The sequence below is a fragment of the Rana temporaria genome, chromosome 4, assembly GCF_905171775.1.
Source record: "Rana temporaria chromosome 4, aRanTem1.1, whole genome shotgun sequence".
Classification (NCBI taxonomy): Eukaryota; Metazoa; Chordata; class Amphibia; order Anura; family Ranidae; genus Rana; species Rana temporaria.
Window position 1 is genome coordinate 337,018,710 of NC_053492.1, and position 22,386 is coordinate 337,041,095.

General features: G+C 44.0%; 1 protein-coding gene across 1 annotated transcript in view; it reads right to left on the minus strand.

Moving 5' to 3' along the window:
* Window positions 1-22,386, minus strand: part of TMEM178A (transmembrane protein 178A) — a 464,669-nt gene that overhangs the window by 113,961 nt on the left and 328,322 nt on the right. The gene's annotated exons all lie outside the window — the stretch shown is intronic.

The window sequence follows — 22,386 nt, forward strand, 5'->3', positions numbered from 1 at the left end:
CATATATGGATTTCCTTTCCCTGCCCCCTGCTCCTAGACAGGCCCTCTTTCCAACCCATCTCATTAGGACTCCTTGTAGATTTCATTAGGAAACCCCTATGATTTAGGTTTGGACAAAGACTTTTGCCATGTGCTCACAGGAGGGGAGGGTAAGTGGGTGGGTCCATGGGTGATTGGAAGGGATCGATGGGTGTGTACTTAATGTGAACCAATGAAAATGTATGTATCTGTGATGTCATGAGAACTATAAAGGCAATGCATGGTTGAAGAGAGCTTCTCTCTCTCATTCTCCAGCTGCACTCCACAAGAAGCTGTGTCTGTGTCTGTGTGTGTTTGTCTCTTCTTATTTCAACAGATTGTGCCAGTGACTTATTCTCCATGTAGGGGGGAATGACCTAGGAATTAGGCCTATTGAGGATCTGATCACGGCCGTTAAGGCGGATGTATTAACGCGTGTACTTTCACGTGGCTTATCCTGGGATGCTGCTGGTTTGGTCTGACATAATTGCTCGGACCACCTGGCGCATGGCGAGGTCTGTGGTGAGGCTGAATAAAGGGCGGATTAAGGTCAACAAGGTGATTGGGAGGTTTGTGGCGAGACATGGGGGGTTAGTGGTGAGGCACATGGAGTTGGAGGAGAACGTGGGCCTATACCTTTGCAGAGATGGTACTCACCTATCTGACGTGGGTATGGAGTTGTGGTTCCTACATTTGCAGGAGGGGATTCAGAGGGCCCTGCGGGTGTGGAGGGGCCCGTAAGGGTAAGGTGTTACCCTTTCGGGCTGTGGCGGTGTTCGTTGGTCTTTGATGGTGGCAGTTACAGATGGGATGGAAATGGTGGTGGGCTCATCGGTGGGATGGGACCCTTATGGGGGATTATTCCAGTGGAACGGTGTCCGCTGGAATACGGTTATGGTTGCAGTGCGGTGCACTCCGGCTGGGGGCCAGTTATGGTTAATGGTTCCGCAGTGTAAGGTTAAAGAAAGGAAGGTTAAGCCGGGCTACCGTCAAAGACCAAGAAGCTGGGTTATTATTAAAAGTTGTTTATTAAATTGTTAAGGAAAAAGTTGGTGTGATTTAATTATTTTATTTAAAAATTATTTATGTTTAAAAATAAAAATTGGCTGTCGTGGCCATTTTTTACTCCAACAATTTTGTGTCTCTCGTTAATCTAGAAAGGGGAGTAAGGTAATGGTAACAAATGGGGGATTGATGGTTTGGGGGGTAATTGGGCTATCCTAATTACACTGGTCAAGTGAGGCCCGGAGTTAAAAAGACAGCAAAGCAGAATAGCGTAGGGCCGGGCATGACTGGGTGGAGGTAGGAGAAGCAGGGGTTAAAAAAGATAGGAAGCTGGTTGGAGGAAAGGAAAAAGGTATGGTGTGGAGAGAGGGGAGGGGTATTATAAAAGGGGGAGGCGTGGACTCGGGAGGAAAGTGCGGGAAGGACGACCAAGGAGGCAGGATTTTCCCACCCACCCTCCCTATTTGTTGTGAGTTTCTTGGTGTCGCTTGTGTGTTTTCTTTTCTTTCAGGTCGGAGGGCTAAGTTCGTCATGACAGCTGTGGCAGTGTGGTTGGCGGTGTTCGTTGGTCTTTGATGGTGGCAGTTACAGATGTGATGCAAATGGTGGTGGGCTCATCGGTGGGATGGGACACTTATGGGGGATTATTCCAGTGGAACGGTGTCCGCTGGAATACGGTTATGGTTGCACTGCGGTGGAAAAAGGTTTGTCTCCGAGCTGGGTCGGCTGGGGGCTGGTTATGGTTAATAGTTCCGCAGTGTAAGGTTAAAGAAAGGAAGGTTAAGCCGGGCTACCGTCAAAGACCAAGAAGCTGGGTTATTATTAAAAGTTGTTTATTAAATTGTTAAGGAAAAAGTTGGTGTGATTTAATTATTTTATTTAAAAATTATTTATGTTTAAAAATAAAAATTGGCTGTCGTGGCCATTTTTTACTCCAACAATTTTGTGTCTCTCATTAATCTAGAAAGGGGAGTAAGGTAATGGTAACAAATGGGGGTTTGATGGTTTGGGGGGTAATTGGGCTATCCAAATTACACTGGTCATGGATATAATGTGAGGGTGATGATTATTTGCACTGGTTGGTCAGAGTCATCAGCAGGATACTAATCTACAGTATATGGGAAAACACATACAGGCATACCCCACTTTTAAGTACACAATAGGGTTTATTTATTAAAGCTGGAAAGCGGGGGCATGGCCTGACCAGGGTCTGAATAGGACGTGCTGTTACAGAGCTCCTACCATCTTGCTGCAGTATCCTTGGCATCCATCCGCTAAGTGCACCATCCTGTTTCTCGGTGCCTGGGGCCGCCTGTGGGAAAGACCGCGGCTCCGGAGCAGCGGCCATTTTGCTACACGCGGTGCAGGCCCTTGATCTTGGCCTCCCAGACCAGCCTGGACAGTGTGGTTCCTCTGCACAGCCTCCGGAGCCCATCCACCCGTTAACCACTGCCTGTGCTACCTCCACAACAGCCTTCAGGAGGAATACCGGCCCCCGGCCCAGTAAACGGTGGCCATCTTGCTGCACCCGGCACTCTCCATGTAACTCCCCTGCGACCGGTAAGCCTCTCCTGGAGATCAAAAGCACTCTAGCCGGCCAGGCCATGACCCCCAGTAGCAGTCATACATGGTAATCCGTGACACAAGTGGCTGCCCTGGTCCCAGCAGAGGAGACACATATAGTGGTCATCGTCAGTTTCTCCACCCTGCTACAGTGTCCACAGGCAGCCCTGATATCCTTGTCCCCTCTGCACCCAGCTGTCTCCCTATACTGCCACCGGAGTTACCCAACCTGTCCGACTGCCATCTGCAGCCCCCATAGAAGCATTCCTCTGCTTCCGTAGCCGCATGACAGACAATTGCCAGCAATAGCTCTGGCCCCCTCGTCTTCTGGATTGCCACCTGACAGGGAGTGTGGCTGACCACTGGAATGTGAGGACACAGTTTCCCTGAGCTCCATCTGTCCTGCTCCAATCCTAGCCTCATCCTGCTGACCCGTTCGCCCCTGTAAAACTCTGCCAGCCTTATCAACCTCCTGAGACTACCAGGAACGCCTTAGGATGGTGAAATACGGCCCGCGCTGGAAGATATCGCCAAATTCCCACCACTGCTCTCTCCATGTGAGCCGCCACAAAATGGCGCCGGACAGCATCATGGAAGGGATCACAGCAAGCCCTCCTCTTCATCCATGGCAATGCAACACAAATCGGGGAAGGGTGAGTCACGAAAATCCCCTGCATCTAGCTCTGATGACCCCCTGCTGCTCTCACAGCCTGAAGACACGGCACCTCTCTCCCCCAGCGCTGACCAGGCTGATGCAGGCCCTTCAGAACCTATGCTGACACAGATCACGGAGGCTATTCAGCACAGCCATGCTTCCTATACCACTCAGATAGATTCCATTAGATCAGATCTGTCCTTCCTAAAACAAGATGTGCATAATGCAAAATGAAGGAAAAACATTCTGGACAACCGCACTCCAAAAATCAATTGCTTTTATTGTAAAATCAAAAAAAACACACACAAAGCATGCCACAGCAGACAGGGTAAAATCTGACGCGTTTCACACCAAACTTTAGTGCTTATTCATAGCTTACAACATAGAAAATGGATGTCCAGTATATATATACAACTATAGGTCACATGACAAAAAGGATAGCAGCTGGGAACCCAATCAACAATCCAATTAGCAAGTTACCAATTAGTATCTGGTGTGAACCTAGACAAATCCAGATTGCATGGTTGAGAGAGAAAACACACCTATATAAAATTGTAATTTAAGTTTAAAAAGACCACCAAACACATATAGTTATTCTCATTCCAGAAATAGTCCTGAGAATGAGAAGCAGATTAAGTGAATCCAAAATAAAAATAATGCTGAAGTCCCTATGTATATAATACACCTATGAACAATACATGTATAAAGGATTGCAGATACAAAATCCCTCTGATTGTATAGTGTATGGTGATAAAAATAGTGAAGATGTTTAAACATATGTAAATACAGAACAAGCATAAATGAATATTAATGAAAAAGAAAATAAATATATTCAGGGGACATATGTCCCAATGAGTATATATATATATATATATATATATATATATATATATATATATATATACATATGTCCCAATGAGTGTATATATATATATATATATATATATATATATATATATATATATATATGTGTGTGTGTGTGTATGAGTGTAACTAGTGAGTGAAAAAGATTGAGAATCCAAAAAGGATCTCTATCAAAAATCTGTGTGGGTGAACGTATAAACCGTGTGTATCGCTCACCCCCGAAAGAGCCGCTGGTTATAGATTGGGATGGCGTGTTACCTCTGTGAGCGTCTAGTGTAGATGATGAGAGCTTCAGCAAATGGAATGTCCAAACAGCAGGTGTCTTTTCTTGTGCTTTTAGTTTACCTAACACGGTAAACAGTAAAACTTGAGGTAGACAGCAAAGATGTAAGAGGAGGAGAAATAGCAGATTCAGGCTCAACAGTATGGAAGCAGTCCAGCCGGAGTGGGTATAGTGTACCTGGACAGGCCTCTCACACTGACCTGGCAGCCAGGGTATCACTCGGAACCTTGAGGGAAAACAAATCTCTGCCACAGACCCTTCCCTAGAACATGGATCATGGAGGAAAGTCCTCCTCAGTAGTATTCATGCCTGGATCTCCCTCAGGTAGTTCTCAATTGGGTCACTGACTGACAGGTGGCTGACATCCAACCTTTCAGTGTCCGGTTACCTTGATCCCTGATGGATTGTCGAGGCCCTAATGGATTGCCTGCCTCTCTTGGCTCTCCTCAGGCTGACTCCCCACCGAACAGCTATCTCGCTTGGGATCTTTCCTCAGAATTTGGGGGCCCAGTTGTGACGGTATCGGTATGATATCCCCGTCAACGTTCCCTTCTTCCCATAACGAAAATCACCCCAATATTCCACGAGGAGGGATATCCCTGGAATCGCCCAGAAAGCCACACATGAGACAAGCTTACTGCTAGAAAAAGACACTTTAATGACACAAAAACTCAGCTTATATGTGGTTACAACCTGTTAGGAACGCCCCCCCCTCACACAGTGGGGTTTCCCATACAGATTATAGGAGACAAGTCGGAGCCGACCATGCAGACACATTTCTTTAGATAAAGACATCAGGGGAGTTAATTACTACACTGAAGCAATCAGAATAATTAACATACTACTTCTCTAATCATTTAGCCTGATGATACAATACACATCTTTTAAGGGTAAACACAGATCTTCTTCACACAACACAATAGATCAATTAACGTTTAGAATAGTGAGGGGACATTAGCACGTCAATAACCTGTCAGAGGAATGAATCACACATGAAATTCCTTTCTACCTCTAACCCATATGGCTAGCAGGGAGCAGTAAACTGAGACATATAGGCAAATGTATCACAATGGCCCCCCTTTTGCTCCCTGCTCTGGCAAACCCGGTTGGACCTTCCCTGGTCCAGTAGGGTTGACGGGTTCAGAGCTTTTAGTCCGAGGTTAACTCCGTTTGGCATGACTGACCTCCCTTGGCAACTGCTTCAGACTCAGGTATGTCACCGGGTCGTCAGATCACACACCGGTCAGTCCCCAAGTCTTTGTGCGATCTGCAAAGTCACCAGAAGTCAGTGTGAAGACAGCGAATGGGTCTGTGCGCTGCCGTCTAGGTGTCCCGCTATGGGAGGGGCAGGTTATGGCTCTGAAGTGACAATCACAGGAGATTCATAAAAAGAAAAAGTTATATTTGTTGAAATGCTGTAGCACTGGTGCTCAGAGTCCGGGGGGGGAGGGGAATCAGAGCCCCATAAGATCAGCCACCCCCTGCTCCCTCCGCAGCCGCCGGTTCTCCTCTTGGAGCTTCTCCAGCTCCATCTCCAGTTCATGGAGCCTGGGGGGGTCAGCCTGCTGTGACCTCAGGTGGTTGTTCTCCTCCTCCATGCGGCTTATGCATTCCTCCAGCTCTATGTACTCACGGATCAGCTCCTGCTTGCTCATGTCCTGCAGGCTCTCCACGTGGTCCTTCATCATCAGGAACTGGGTGGTGGTGTAAGGGGCCACCGGTGGGCCCTTGGTGAACATCTTGGCCCGCATCTGGGATGCCCGCTGCGACTCCCTCTCCTCCAGTCACTTCTTCTCCTCCCAGGTCAGCTTGTTATACGGCTTCCAGGACCTCTTCTTCTTGGGGGGTAGCTGGCGGTGCCTCTTTCTGCCCAGCTCCCTCCAGGGCCCCTCCGGCTCATGGCTGTCGCCCATGACCAGCTGACAATGGTGTTCCCTGTTGTCCGTAATAACAGATTGTACCATGAGGGCTTCGTAAGGGGTGCCCAATGGTTCTTCCTGACCCAGCTCCTGGAGATCCCAAGCCGAGTCTACACAATGGGCTGCTGCTGGTGGGCGGTACCCAGGTTGAGATCAATTTGACCTGGTGTTGTCGTTCATGGGGCAATTCTGCTTGAAGTGACCCAGCTGTTTGCACCGGAAGCAGCGTTGTTCGTTGTCCTCCTGGCGTGGATAGCGAGGGCTAGATGTCATCGGTCTGTTAGGAGGTTGGTATCTAGCGGCTGGTGGGTGTGAGGGCGCCGTTGGTCGTGGAGGTTGTACCCGTGGTGTGACCTGGTTCGTCTTGCGAGTATCCGCATATTCATCCGCCAACTTCGCGGCCTCTGGTAGAGTCATGGGCCTGCGATCTCTCACCCAATCTTTGACATCCTTCTGGATGTGATTGTAAAATTGCTCCAGGAGCATTAGTTGCAAAATGTCCTCTGCGGTGGTGGCCTGGCTGCTGTTAACCCAGTTAGAGGCCGACAGGGACAACTGGCATGCCCATTCCGCGTAAGAGTCTTTCGTGGTTTTGCGTGAGTCCCTGAACTTCTGTCGGTGGGACTCTGGGGTTACTGCATAACGAGCTAGGAGCACTTCTTTAACCCTGGCGTAGCTATGGATATCCTGATCTGGCACGGTCCGGAAAGCATCAGAAGCTTTGCCTGACAGTTTGCCTGACAATATTGCAACCCACTCTCTTCTAGCTATTCGGTGCAGGTTACATTGTCGCTCAAAATCCGCCAGGTAGTTATCAATCTCACAGTCCTTTTCATCAAAAGCTTTAAAAGCGCTAAACGGAATCTTCCTTGCGTCTGCTGTGCTGTACTCACTGTTTGGAGAATGTGCGGCTGCTTGTTGGACTGCTGCCAGTTTTAACTGTAGCTCTGCGTCTCTAATTTGTTTATCCTTCTGTAGTTCTGCGTCTCTTATTTGTTTAGCCTTCTGTAGTTCTGCGTCTCTTATTTGTTTAGCCTTCTGTAGCTCTGCGTTTACTAACAGGTCCATCACTTTCAGCACCACATCCGGCGTTGGGTTCGGGCCGAACCAAGCTAGCTTCTCTCTCATTAGCTTGTTGGCTGGCGATTCCTCCTCCTGAATCACTGGTGTCTCCATCTCTTGTACTGCTAGCGTTGCTGCAATCCCGTCCTCCTGGTCTAGCTCCATTGATTCTGCTATGATGACCCGCTTGGTTTCGTTGCTAGCAATCCTTCCACGAACTTCCAGTAGTTCTTCCAGTGTCTGCTTGGAATCTGGGTGTGAAGGGGAATAGAAGGGAAAATCCCACTGCTACCAACCAATTGTGACGGTATCGGTATGATATCCCCGTCAACGTTCCCTTCTTCCCATAACGAAAATCACCCCAATATTCCACGAGGAGGGATATCCCTGGAATCGCCCAGAAAGCCACACATGAGACAAGCTTACTGCTAGAAAAAGACACTTTAATGACACAAAAACTCAGCTTATATGTGGTTACAACCTGTTAGGAACGCCCCCCCCTCACACAGTGGGGTTTCCCATACAGATTATAGGAGACAAGTCGGAGCCGACCATGCAGACACATTTCTTTAGATAAAGACATCAGGGGAGTTAATTACTACACTGAAGCAATCAGAATAATTAACATACTACTTCTCTAATCATTTAGCCTGATGATACAATACACATCTTTTAAGGGTAAACACAGATCTTCTTCACACAACACAATAGATCAATTAACGTTTAGAATAGTGAGGGGACATTAGCACGTCAATAACCTGTCAGAGGAATGAATCACACATGAAATTCCTTTCTACCTCTAACCCATATGGCTAGCAGGGAGCAGTAAACTGAGACATATAGGCAAATGTATCACACCAGTTGACCACTGGGGCCCCATCACAGCTTCAGTTGCTCCGGGCCAACATGGTCCCGGAACCAGGAACAACGCGTGGCATGCGCAACCCTGGCCTGGTAGGCCATCTCTCCGGGGAGCTGTGATGTGTGGTCACAAGAAATAGCCCAAATAAAGAAGTTCATCAGAATGCGCATGATGGCCACAAATCATAGAGCGTTGGGGATACAAATATTGATATATGAGTATGAGTATGTTTGTAAATATGGATATAAATATATGAAAAATATATATATGTATATATATATATATATATATATATATATATATATATATATATATATAGTATATAAACACAAATATAAAAGTAGAAAAATAAATGAATATGTATGTAAACACATATATATAAATACATAGGGACACCGCTGTTAAACAGGGAAATGTGTCATATATATATATATATATATATATATATATATATATATATATATATATATATATATACATATCTCTATAACTCTATAACAAAACATGCTTTGGGCTTGGACTACGATCTGCATATTTATAGTGCCCGATCAGGGAAGTGAATTAGATAAAGTATGATCGAAAGCCAAGGGACCATTAAATGCAGCCAAAACCTGTGCACATGAAGCATTGCTCGTGTGTCAGTGAGAACTCTCAACCATGTGGATGGATCGGCCTAGGTCACTATACTATATATATAAATATATGCGAGTAGCTAGATGTAACCCATGCAAGCCTGTAAAGCCCATACATCAAACCCAAAACCTATGAAACAAGAAAATATTTTCTGCATTAAAAAAAAAAACCTTTGTTACTGATATCACTAAATGGCTATGTGTAGCAAGATATGAAAATCGCCATATAGATATTGGGTGGTTGGGTGGTTAAAAGCACATAATGCGCAGTGTCTGAAAAACAGAATAAACATGTCACATATAATACTAAAACTAACACTAAAATGCTACGGAAAATACGCACAACTAGATAGGTGTGTTTAGGATCACTCACTTTATTTTTTATTTTATTTTTTTCGCTCAGACTTAACAATCTTGGCGACTTTCTCATGGAAGATGGACCCCCATCGTCTCCATAAAAGTTTAGCATCATATGCGGAAGAATGATTACTTTTGAATACGTTTTGTATGCTTATCCCTTTTTTTTTTTAAAGAAAGTATATAGACATAAAAAAAAACAAAGGAGATGAGGGAAGTTAAGCCAGCGTTACCCCCCCGCCTGTCCCGCCATCCCCCCACCCCACCATCTCATGACTCCACATTTGCAAATTTGGACCGATTACTGCTGTATCTTCCTCATTGTTCTCTCAGATTTTCCGCAAAGCTCCAAGTTTTTTTAAAGTCTTTCCAAATTGCCCAATTGCCCCTGGAACCTGCCTTGTCCTCCTCCACCCCGTACTTCAGCTCCTCCCTTCTGTATGTGTCCTTGACGGAATCCATTCACTCCCAAACTTGTGGGCCTTCCACTTCCCTCCATTTCTTAGGTATCAATCGCTTGGCTGCATTAAAGGATCACTAAAGGAATTTTTTTTTTAGCTAAATAGCTTCCTTTACCTTACTGTAGTCCTGGTTTCATGTCCTCATTGTTTGTTTTTGCTTTGAAGTAGCTGTAATTCTGCTGTGATCTCCACACTTCCTGCTTGTCTGGCTCCTTATGAAAAATCTCATGGGAGCTTTTCACTGTGGTCCAAGCTGTGTGTCTAAAACTCCTCAGAACCAATCAGATTCATTTTAAAAACAAAACACTGCCCTGGATTTGTTTGTTTCTGTTCTGTGTCTCTCTCTACTTCACAGAAACATGAAACCAGTTTAAAACCGAAAGTGAAACTAGAGGCACATTATATGATTGAATTTAATCTATTTTTAATCATTTTTAAAAGGAATCAGTTAACTTTTATGTCTCTATACCCTGTAAGCAGTCATTTCAGCAAAAAAATTTTTTTCCTTTAGTGACCCTTTAAGCAGATGGGGGGTCAAGGATCTTTTATATTCTTTTAAGGTCTCTTCTCCCCCATGAAAAAGAACAACCCATGGGTCCTCTTCTATCTCTTTCTTAGTTATAACCTTAAAGGGTCACTAAAGGAATTTTTTTTTTTAGCTAAATAGCTTCCTTTACCTTGCTGCAGTCCTGGTTTCATGTCCTCATTGTTCGTTTTTGCATTCATGTTGCTGTAAATCCTCTCTGTTCTGGACACTTCCTGGTTGCCTGTTTCCTGATGACCACAGTACTGGGAGATTTCTCACGGTGGTCACTAATCAAGGAGGTGTGAGTAAAACTAAACTGGATTGGTGCTGAGGAGTTTTAGACAAAGTATCACTGCTCTCTATTGGCTGACTGCCCTCTAGTGGCTCTCTGTACATCAGAGAACCAGGAAACAACAGCAAAAACTAAACTACACTGCAGGCACATTATATGATTGTTTTTTTATCTATTTTTAATCATTTTTAAAAGGAATCAGTTAACTATTATGTCTCTATGCCCTGTAAACAGTCATTTCAGCAAAAAAAAAAATTCCTTTAGTGACCCTTTAATCAATGTCAGGATTTTTTTCCAGTAATTTTTTATTTTCGGACAATCCCACCACAGGTGGGCCATCGTTCCCCTTGCAGCACAACCTCTCCAGCATTCTGCTGGCTGCCCTTCTCTGAATTTGCTAGTTTTGTCTGGGGTAGCATACCAACCCGTAATACATTTAAAATTCATCTCGGCAGTCCTTACGTCAACTGCCGAGGTATGGGTCAGGTTAAGTATTCTTCCTACTGTCGTTTTCCCCCTTGGGACTTCTAGTTCTCTTTCCCAATTTGAATATATTTTAGCGTCTCCGGCTCATCCGCTTTCAGCAAAAATCTATAGATTTTAGAGATGTTACCCTTAGAGCTTTCAGTTAAACAAAGTTGTTCCACCATTGTGTACTCCTCCCGTGGGCGCATAGGTTGCGGTAGGCGCTAAATAAATAGTGATAGCTATAGATATCGCCATTCGTCCAGCATCATGAATTATACCTTGGATTTAATCTCGTGAAGTGTCATAATTTTACCCTTTGGAATTAGATCCTTTATCTGGGTTCTATTTCTAATCCAATTTCCACCCACCCCTTTTGTCCCTGGTGCAAAATATTCATTATCTTTTAGATCTATGAGTGGGGAGTTACATTTTGATTTTAATTGTTTATGTAGTCTATCCCAAATCCGTAGTGCGTTAAGTGTGATTGTGTGTGTGGACGTGTGTTATGCCGCGTACACACCATCACTTTATGTGATGAAAAAAAATGATGTTTTTAAAAACGTCACTTTAATTGACTGTGTGTGGGGGAAAACGTTGTTTTATGTCTTGCAAAAAACGACCCAAAAAAATTGAAGCATGCTTCAATTTTATGTGTCGTTTTTCAAAAGTGCACTTTTTACTTCACAGAAATTGACCGTGTGTAGCAAAAAACGTCGTTTTCTAAGACGTTTTTTCATCCACGCATGCCCAGAAGCTACTTATGAAGCGAGCTTCAATGATAAAACGTGGTGGAACGTAACCTCACTTTGCAAGAACATTGTGAGAAAACGATGGTGTGTAGGCAACTTCGTCTTTGAAAATTGAAGTTTCAAAAACGTCATTTTTTACTTCACAGAAAGTGTCGTTTTTTTTCATCACATAAAGTGATGGTGTGTACGCGGCATAAGGTTCTATATTGTGGTGGGTTCCAAATTAATCTCCCTAATTGTTCCCTTGCTAGTGCGCATTCGATTTTAATCCATCTTTTATCATGAGTCTCTTTAGCCCACTCTATAACCCGTGAGAGGACCGACGCGTAGTAATATTTTTTGATGTCCGGAACAGCCAATCCACCCCTTTTCTTATTCAGTTTTAGTACTTGAGCGGAGATCCTATGTTTTTTATTTTTCCAAATGTAGTTCATTAATAGAGAGTTTATTATTTTAATGTAAGACTGTGGCAAGGCTACTGGGACCATTTGGAATTTATATAAGATTTTAGGAACTAAGACCATTTTTACAACATTTATCCTTCCAAACCACGAAATTGGTCTGTTATATATATTTTTGATTTCTCTTTTAATTTCATCTAACAGGGGGATAAAGTTTATTCTGTACATTTTCTTTAGGGAGTTTGCTAATTTTATATCCAAGTAATTTATCTCTTTCTGCCAAGAGAAGTTGAACTCCTTTTGAAGATGTCGTTCTTCCTCCTTGTGAATATTAACATTCAAGATCTTCGTCTTGGATAAGTTCATTTTAAAATTAGAGACCTCACCATACTGTTTTAAATTTACCATTAGATTAGGAAGTGTAGTTCTTGGGCTACTTATAAAAAATAAGATGTCGTCGGCAAAAGCGTACAATTTGTGCTCCTCCTCTCCTACTTTTACTCCACTAATGTCAGGATTGTTCCCCACCATTGCAAGAAGGGGTTCCAGCGAAAGAACAAATAGGGGAGGGGACAGGGGGCACCCCTGCCTGGTCCCGTTCCTCATCTCGAAGGGTGTGGATAAGGTCCCATTAATTTTGATCCTTGCACGGGGGTGGAAATACAGTGTTTTAATCTACTCAATCATCCTCGGGCCAATTCCTATAATTTCTAATGTTTGCATCATGAACCCCCAGTCTACCCTGTCAAACGCTTTTTCGGCGTCAACTGACAGGAATAGACCGGGGGTCCCTTTTTCTTTAATTTTCCGGAGGAAAAGGAGTGCCCTGACCCCATTGTCCTTGCCCTCCCTGCCAGGTATAAAGCCAACCTGGTCTGGATGGACCATGGCTGTCATTATCCCCTTCATGCGTTCGGCCAGGATCTTAGCATACAATTTTGTGTCTGCGTTCAGTAATGAAATAGGCCTGAAGCCTGAGCAGAGCGTGTTATCCTTTCCCTCTTTTTTTATAACTGTAATGGTTGCTGCTAATGCATCCCTGCTCATCTCGTAGTCTACCCCCAACCCGTTAAAATAGTGGCATAGTCTAGGTACCAGGATGGCGCTAAACTTTTGTAAGTATAAGGTCGTAAAGCCGTCAGGCCCTGGGCTTTTCCCCTTGACGGAGTTTTTTAGGGCGCAACTAATTTCCTCCTCTGTTATGGGTTTGTCCATTTTTGCAGTTTCCTGATCATCTATCTTTGGCAAGTTAGCTTTCTGTAGTACTTCCCTTATTTTGGCCTCTTTCTCCCCAGGGTCCCAAGACTTTTGTTGTACAGCGTATAGGCCTTCATAATAACTTCTGAAGACTTTGGCTATTTCGCTTGTCGCATTGACAGGTTCCCCGTTCTTTTTTTTTATTTTTTCAATAAAATTTCTAGTTTTCTTTTTTTGTACCATTCTGGCTAAATTCTTGCTGGGTTTATTCCCCCATACATATCTTTCTCTCACCATACTATTTATTGATTTCTTAGTTTCTTGCTCGGAGAGTGCTCTATATTCATCTCTTTTTAAAGTCAGTTCATGGAGTATTTCTCTCTTTTGACCCTGTGTTTTATGGTCTTGTTCCAGCTTATATATTTCTTCCATTAGTGATTTTATTTTCCTAGTTCTTTCTTTCAATTTCCTTGCCCCTTCCGCAATAAGAATCCCTCTTATATAGGCTTTGTGGGCGTCCCAGAGGGAGGCCCTAGAGATCCCCTTCGTATCATTCTCCCGAAAATAAGATTCCAGTTCCTTTTGTACTCTACCAACTACATCCTCATCTCCCAATAGACTTTCGTCCAGTCTCCACTCCGGTGGATTAACTTTCTGTATGGATGTGCTAATTTTTATAGTTATAGGCGCGTGGTCTGAGATCGTCGTAACCTCAATTCCCGTTTCAATTACCCTCTCGAGGAGTCTATGGTCTATGACAGGGATATGCAATTAGCGGACCTCCAGCTGTTCCAAAACTACAAATCCCATCATGCCTCTGCCTTTGGGTGTCATGCTTGTTGCTGTCAGAGACTTGCTATGCCTCATGGGACTTGTAGTTCTGCAACAGCTGGAGGTCCGCGTAATTGCTTATCCCTGGTCTATGAAGATGTAATCTATCCTCGAGTACGTCCCGTGCACAGGGGAGAAAAATGTGTAGTCGTGAATTTTAGGATGTAGAATTCGCCATACGTCAACCATTTGATTATGTGACATTCGTTTTTTCAGTTCTATTAGCTGCTCACAATTAGTCCCCTGTGCCCGGGACGTACTATCGAGTACCGGGTTCATGCAAAAGTTAAAGTCCCCCATCAACACCACATGCCCCGCCTCAAAATCTTTTAGTTTTCTAAGGATTTTGCTCACATATTTAACCGGATTCACATTGGGGGCATAGACGTTAGCCACGATGATATTGTGTCTCCATAGAACCATATGGGGTAATTAGAGGAGTACAATTTTATGTTAGACTCCAATGTTATGTGGGTCTCTTGTAAGAAGACAACATCTGCCTTATGATGCGTCAATTCACTGAGAACTTTGTGTCTCTTGATATGAGAGTTCAGACCTCTAACATTATACGAGAGAAACTTAATTTCTGTCATCTATAGGTATTTTGAAGGGGTTGAAAAATTTCTTGTGGAATCATTGAGATGGTCACCATTACCCTCCCTACTACCCCTGCCCCCCCATCCCATCCCTCCCCTTGGCCCGTTCTTGGCCTAGGAGCCGCTATTGGTTGCCTCCACTCCTTCACCATCGGCTCCTCTCTGGTGGTGATGCTCAAGAATGCTCCTCAGCTTAATTCATGGTCTTGTTCTTCTATTCTTTTTTTCTGTCGCTTCCACTCTGTCCAGGAGCCCTCCTAGGTCCGTTCTTACTCTGTTGATTTCTGTTTTTATCACATTTTCCATCCTTAGTAACATAGTATTCATCTCTGCCTTTGTTGGCGGTTGTGTTTCCTGGCCCAGCTCTTCTAATCTGCTATGCTCGTAGTCACTTTCTATTGTCGTTTCACCTTTAGAGTAATCTGAGCTACCTTCCCCCGTTTTAGTCTCGTTCTTCTTTTTTTCATTTTTTTTTACAAGTCCTGAACTTTTGGGGTTTCCTTCTTGGGTCATGTACTGCTGTATTGAGCTGGTCCCAGCGTTGCTTTTGGGTGCTTTTGAGGCTACGCCTCTCGTGGATCTGTTCATCTTGTTTTTATTTGTGGGTCTAATTCTCTTCCCCAGTTTGAGGGTAGTAAGATGATTTGTCACGACCCAACTCTGCTGGCTACTCAGAGGCCTGGAGGCCCTTGAGCGTATTTTTTTTCTCTCTGGTAGTCGGGCCGTGGGGCTGTCTTGGACTCGGTACAGAGAGGGGAACCGGGTATACAGGGTATGCCAATCCTACTGAGGAATAAAAAGGATACACCTCTACCTCTTGACTATTTGGGCCTATTGTAGTAGATTAACCCGTTTCCCTCTGTTCATTACACAACTTCCGAATTTTTGTGCAGTACTACTATGGCTAACAGGGTCAACCGTGTAACGGAAGGTTTCCCCTATATATAGATATCAGTCAATTAAATAGTGCGTTTATATCCGCTAGGTTACAGCGGCACTTCTGCACTTTTTACGCTGTTTGCTCCGTAGGTCAGTCCTGGACAGTCCTGAAAAGTTCACAACTGTTCTATTCCATGCGGTCTAAGGACCTGACTCCCTCGATAAGCATTCAGCAAAAAAGTAAGAGAGTGAGATCCTATGGTCCGCTTTACTAATCCCTGTATCACAGGCTCCAATTATTTCACAGATTTTTTTCATACGTCACAAGTCACGAGTCAAAGGAGAGCAGCAAATAAAGAGAGAATAAACACTTCCTGTTCTTAAATATGTCATGCCTGGATAAAATTTACCGCTAATCCGTGTAGTGTATTACACAGAAATTCCTCTTAGGACTAAAGTAGCAGCAAGTAGTAGAACGCATTCATAAGGGAGAAGTGAAAGTGGGGAGTAGTCCTGAACAATCCTAATCAGTTCAAACCAGTTCTATTCCATGCGGACTGAGGTCCTGACTGTAACGACCCTGCAATCTGTATGTATATGATATGGATCTTTAGCTGCAGAGGCTTCTCAGGTATGATACTCTCTATATTGTGTAGAAAGTTTAGGGATCAAATCATCACAACCTCAAATGTAGTGACACTGCTCTGTGCGCTGTGGAATTACTATGATAAGATGCCTTGTAAGTCTGTATATATTGCATGCAGGTTATTTGAGGTTAATTATTGATAAACCAGATACTTGCGGTTTGCAGAGTAGATTCCTTCATGAAAACGACATTAGTACTTCCAGTCCAGGAGGGTGTGAAGTAGAAGAGAAGTTTGTGTGAATATTCAGCAGCAGGTACTCAAGTGGAATGCAGGGCTGGCTGTGCTGTGTTCAGAAAGCTAGAAGTTGGAACAGGGTCTTCGCTGGGCATGAAAAGTAAGTTGTGCTGCGGTACCAGGGCAGTAGGCAGTAAGGCTTGCTTCAGTCTCCCAGATGGCGGCAGGCGTCCTACAAGAATAGTGGAACACCTAGCCGCCATGTCCAAGGGTTTAAATAGAGGAAGTGAATGGGATTCAGCTGGAACACTTCCGCGTTCCAGCGTGGAACGCAATCGTCCGCGCACCGGAAGTGACGCGGTCGATTCAGTACACTGAGCCTGAACGTGAGAAATGGAAGTGGGAGGAGGCGAATTGCAAGGGGGAAGGAACCAGTCGTTACAGAGAACGACAGGGGCATTACATACTCCCCTCCTCAAGGGGACCCCAATAGTATTGATTAGGGTTGTCCCGATACCACTTTTTTAGGACCGAGTACGAGTACCGATACTTTTTTTCAAGTAGTCGCCGATACCGAATACCGATACTTTTTTTTAAATGTGTCCCCAAATGCAGCGATGTCCCCCCACATATGCAGCCATTGTCTCCCCCCATGCAGCCATTGTCACCCCCCATGCAGCCATTGTCTCCCCCCATGCAGCAATGTATCCCCCCATCCAGCAATGTATTCCCCCATGCAGCCATTGTCACCCCCCATGCAGCCATTGTCACCCCCCATGCAGCCATTGTCACCCCCGATCCAGCCATTGTCTCCCCCTATCCAGCGTCTCCCCCCATGCAGCCATTGTCTCCCCCCATCCAGCCATTGTCACCCCCCATGCAGCCATTGTCACCCCCCATGCAGCCATTGTCACCCCCCATGCAGCCATTGTCTCCCCCCATCCAGCGTCTCCCCCCATGCAGCCATGTCTCCCCCCCATCCAGCGTCTCCCCCCATGCAGCCATTGTCTCCCCCCATCCAGCGTCTCCCCCCATGCAGCCATTGTCTCCCCCCCATGTATCCAGCGTCTCCCCCCATCCAGCGTCTCCCCCCATGTATCCAGCGTCTCCCCCCCATGTATCCAGCGTCTCCCCCCCATGTATCCAGCGTCTCCCCCCCATGTATCCAGCATCTCCCCCCCATGTATCCAGCGTCTCACCCCCAATGTATCCAGCGTCTCCCCCCATGTATCCAGCGTCTCCCCCCCATGAATCCAGCGTCTCCCCCCCATGTATCCAGCGTCTCCCCCCCATGTATCCAGCGTCTCCCCCCCATGTATCCAGCGTCTCCCCCCATCCAGCGTCTCCCCCCCATGTATCCAGCGTCTCCCCCCCATGCAGCCATGTCCCACTTACCTGCATCCCCGCTGCCGCCACAGGGGGCTCCCATATAAATTATTAATATGGAATAAATATAATACTGATATTTAAATATGTTAAAAAAATTAAAATTGAAAGTAGAGGGTGTATATAAATAATACATATATATGGTGGTCGTACACTCGGTTTGTCGCATTACAACCACAGAATATATATACATACACACAGATAATAGGCAATTTAATAAAAAATATATGGTCAATGGGTGTTGATGTTTTTTCGGTTATATAAACAACAGCCACATTACCAATCAGATTCCCCAGACGAAGACACGTGGTGTCGTAACGCGTAGGAATTGGAGGACGTACACCCGGAGTGACGTAAGCTGGCGATTCAAACGCCGCTTGTTTGTTTCCTCGTTGCACTTTTATTTTTCTTTTAATGTAAGTGCAGGTTTTTCCTCAATAAACATATTTTACCTGCACCAAACGTTACCTCACTATGGGAGTCCCCTCTCTCTCTCTCTTATAACCCACATCATCCATCTGGTTTCGAGGAGCATCTGTCCCAATTAAGGAAGGATCCATCAGATCAAGAGAGGAAACATCAGGGACCACCCATAGAAGGCTGCGAGTGACCTGTACATCAATGCCCATTTAGGAGGGCTGAGAGGTAAGAGTCCCGGGAGCTCAGCCAGGGATCTGGTTTATCTTCTATCGCACGGCCGTGCACTCACACCATAGAGCTGGTGCTCACCTTCATCCAGTGCATTCAGAATATCTGCCCTGACAGCTGATTTGTGTTTACTATTGGGATTGAACTTCCATTCCGGTTTTTTTGCACAATATTCTTTATATATTTTTGCACATTCGCCTTATGAGTATTATATATTTTGGACTCACTATTCACTATTTGAGTATATATATATTTATATTTGGACTCACTATTCTCTTTGCATTTAATACTATATGCTGATTATTTGTCAGCTCTTACATTTATCTTGTTTATGTGATATCACTATTCCATTAGTGTGATATGTTGCGCAGAATCACCATTTATTTATATTCCTGTTTTATGTCATGTAAACATAATTAGGTTTTGCTGCACTATATATTTTTGGTGGATTCACTCATTTAGGATCCATTTTAGCGCAAAAGCACTTTTCACTTTATCCATTGTTGTAGGCAAACTCAGCACAAGGGAGCAATTGATGCCAATCATCTTGGAGGTGACTACAATAACATCGTAGATATTGTTCCAGAATTTGGTTTACACGTTCAGTTTGACCGTTTGTTTGTGGATGGTAAGCGGAGGACATTCGGTGGTCTATGTGTAAGGCCTTACATAGGGCTTTCCAGAATTTAGAGATAAACTGTGAACCACAATCTGAAATAACTTGAGTAGGAATTCCATGGAGTTTGAGAATGTGGTCAATGAAGGCTTTAGCTGTCTCAAAGGAGGTAGGTAATTTTTTTAGCGGAACAAAGTGTGCCATCTTGGTTAAAAGATCCACTGTCACCATGATCGTGTTAGCGCCTTGTGATCTCAGGAGATCAACTATAAAGTCCATCGAGACTACTTCCCAAGGCCTATTAGGTATAGGAAGAGAACATAAAAGTCCATAGGGGGGTCTTTTTGAGTGTGTGTTGGAGGCACAGACTTCACATGAGCCGACATACTCCTGAATGGTTTTGACCATCTGAGGCCACCAGTAATTTATTTTAAGAAGTAGAATGGTCTTGTTAATCCCTGGATGTCCTGCTAAAGGGGAATCATGGAATTGTTTAAGAAGTTGAAGCTGTAGGTCTGGAGGAACATAGAGTTTATCTTTGAAAGTGTATATACCGTCAGGCTGTCTAGTGAGGTCATGAGGTATTGAGGGAACATTACCTGCGAAAGAATGGGATAGCATTTGCCTAAAAGGAGTTGTAACACCAATGATGCGATTGGAAGGTATGATGCAGAGTGGTGGAGTATCAGTGGTCTGGTCTTCGTACATGCGGGAAAGGGAATCAGCTTTTGTGTTTTGTGATCCTGGTCTGTAGGAGATAAAAAAATTTAATCTGTCAAAAAACAAACTCCATCTAACTTGTCTGGCCGATAGAGTCTTACAAGTCTTGAGGTGTTGTAGGTTACGATGATCGGTTAGAATTGTTATAGAGTGAGTGGAACCCTCTAATAGGTGTCTCCAGTTTGTTAGTGCATCCTTAATAGCTAATAGTTCTTTTTCCCCAATGGGATAATTCTTCTCAGAAGGAGATAGAGTCCTGGAGTAAAATGCGACAGGATGTAAAGGCTCTGATAGAGAGGGTCGTTGAGATAGAATTGCTCCTAAAGCGAAATAAGAGGAGTCAACCTCTAAGGTGAAATGACATGTTGGATCTGGTAGTTGTAAGATGGGTGCACAGGTGAAAGAAGTTTTTAGTGAATCGAAAGAAGTCTGAGCATCCTCAGTCCAACAGAAGGGTACTTTAGTACTAGTTAGAGTAGTCAATGGTTTTACAGTGGATGAAAAATCTTTAATGAATTTGCGGTAATAATTCGAAAATCCCAAAAAACGTTGTAAAGCTTTTCTTGATCTTGGAATTGGCCAAGAAAGGATAGTGTCGACTTTGGATTGATCCATTTGGATGCCATCAGGGGTAATTTGATAGCCAAGGAACGAAATGGTAGTCTGACTAAAAACGCATTTCTCCAATTTAGCATACAAGGAATGCGTTCTGAGCCTTGCCAAAACCCATCTAACATGTTTGTGATGATCCTGGATAGTGTCAGAATAAATCAGGATATCGTCCAGATAAATTACCACACAAACATCAAGCAAGTCACGAAATATATCATTAATGAACCATTGAAAGGTAGCGGGTGCATTGCAAAGACCAAATGGCATGACCAAATATTCAAATAGGCCGTACCGGGTCTTGAATGCAGTTTTCCATTCATCACCCGGACGGATCCTAATTAAATTGTAAGCACCCCTGAGGTCCAACTTAGTGAAAATTTTAGATGTCTGAAGTCTTTCAATGAGTTCTGGAATGAGTGGTAAGGGGTATCGGTTCTTTATTGTGATGTTGTTAAGGGATCTGTAGTCGATAATAGGTCGGAGAGAACCATCTTTGTTTTTAACAAAAAACATCGCAGCACTTGCTGGTGATGTAGAGGGTCTGATAAACCCTTTTTTAAGGTTGTCATCTAAATAGTCTTTGAGATGGACTAATTCGGGTTGCAATAGAGGATAAATTCTTGCTGTAGGTATAGAACTACCAGGAATGAGGTCTATAGGACAATCGTAGACACGATGTGGTGGTAAAACATTAGCATTAGATTTACTGAATACATCTGCAAAATCTAGTAGGTATGTAGGGAGGTCAGGATTAACCGTGTTGGCAATGAGAAGTGGTTGGTTAGCATTACAGGTCTCGTTGCAGTAAGTAGAGTGTAGGGATAGAGATCTATTAGACCATTGGATAGTGGGTTGATGAAGATGTAGCCAGGGTAATCCGAGTACAATTGGGAAAAGGGGGGATGGAATGATGTCAAAAGAAAGAATCTCAGAGTGACCATTCCCACAGGAGACCGTAAGGGGAGAGGTCTGAGAAGAAACAGGACCACAGGAGGAACTTGAGCCATCAATAAAGGTGACTGACAAAGGTATTTGCTTAAGGAAAAAAGGGATTTTATTTGAATGTACAATTCCAGAATCTATGAAATTGCCACAGGCTCCAGTATCCACCATCGCATCAATAAGGATCTTTTCTAGATCCCACTGTAAAGTAAGAGTAACAAAAATATAAGAATTAGTGGAAGATCGTTGAGTGGTGGGCATACAAATGTTGGAAATGTTACCTTCGGAATTCTTCTTAAGTAACGGACAGGTAGAGACGACATGGTCTTGTGCGGAACAATATAAACACAGATTATTTAATCTGCGTCGTTGTCTCTCCGAAGGAGACAAAGGGTCTCTAATAGTACCCAGCTCCATAGGTACTTCCTTGGGTGGTGATTTAGATCTTCTGAGTGGAGTAGGTGGGAATTGAATAGCACGTTCAGCCTTTCTCTCACGAAGACGTCGGTCTATGGTTACAGATAGGTGCATCAAGTCCTCTAGAGAGGTGGGAAGCTCAACTCGAGCGATCTCATCTTTCATTGCCTCAGAGAGGCCCAACCTAAACTGATTCCTTAGTGCGATGTCAGTCCACTGGGTCTCACGACTCCAACATTTATATTCGGAAATATAATCCTCAACAGGTCTTTTGCCTTGTTTTAGATTGCGGATCATATTTTCTGCGGTTAGTTGTTTATTTGGATCTTCATAGAGTAATGACATTTCATCTAGGAATGTATTGAAGGCTCCAAGAAGATCTCCATGCTCTTCAACATATGAGTCAGCCCATACTCTGGGTTCACCTTTGAGGTAGGAAATTAAGGTGAGAATTCTCACTCTATCTGAATAGTAAGTACGAGGACAAAGTTCAAACATAAGTCTACATGAAGAAATAAATTGTCTGAAAACTCTTCTATCACCAGAAAAAGGTTCTGGGGAACAAACTTTTGGTTCAGGGCGGTCTCAGGGTTGGGCAAAATTC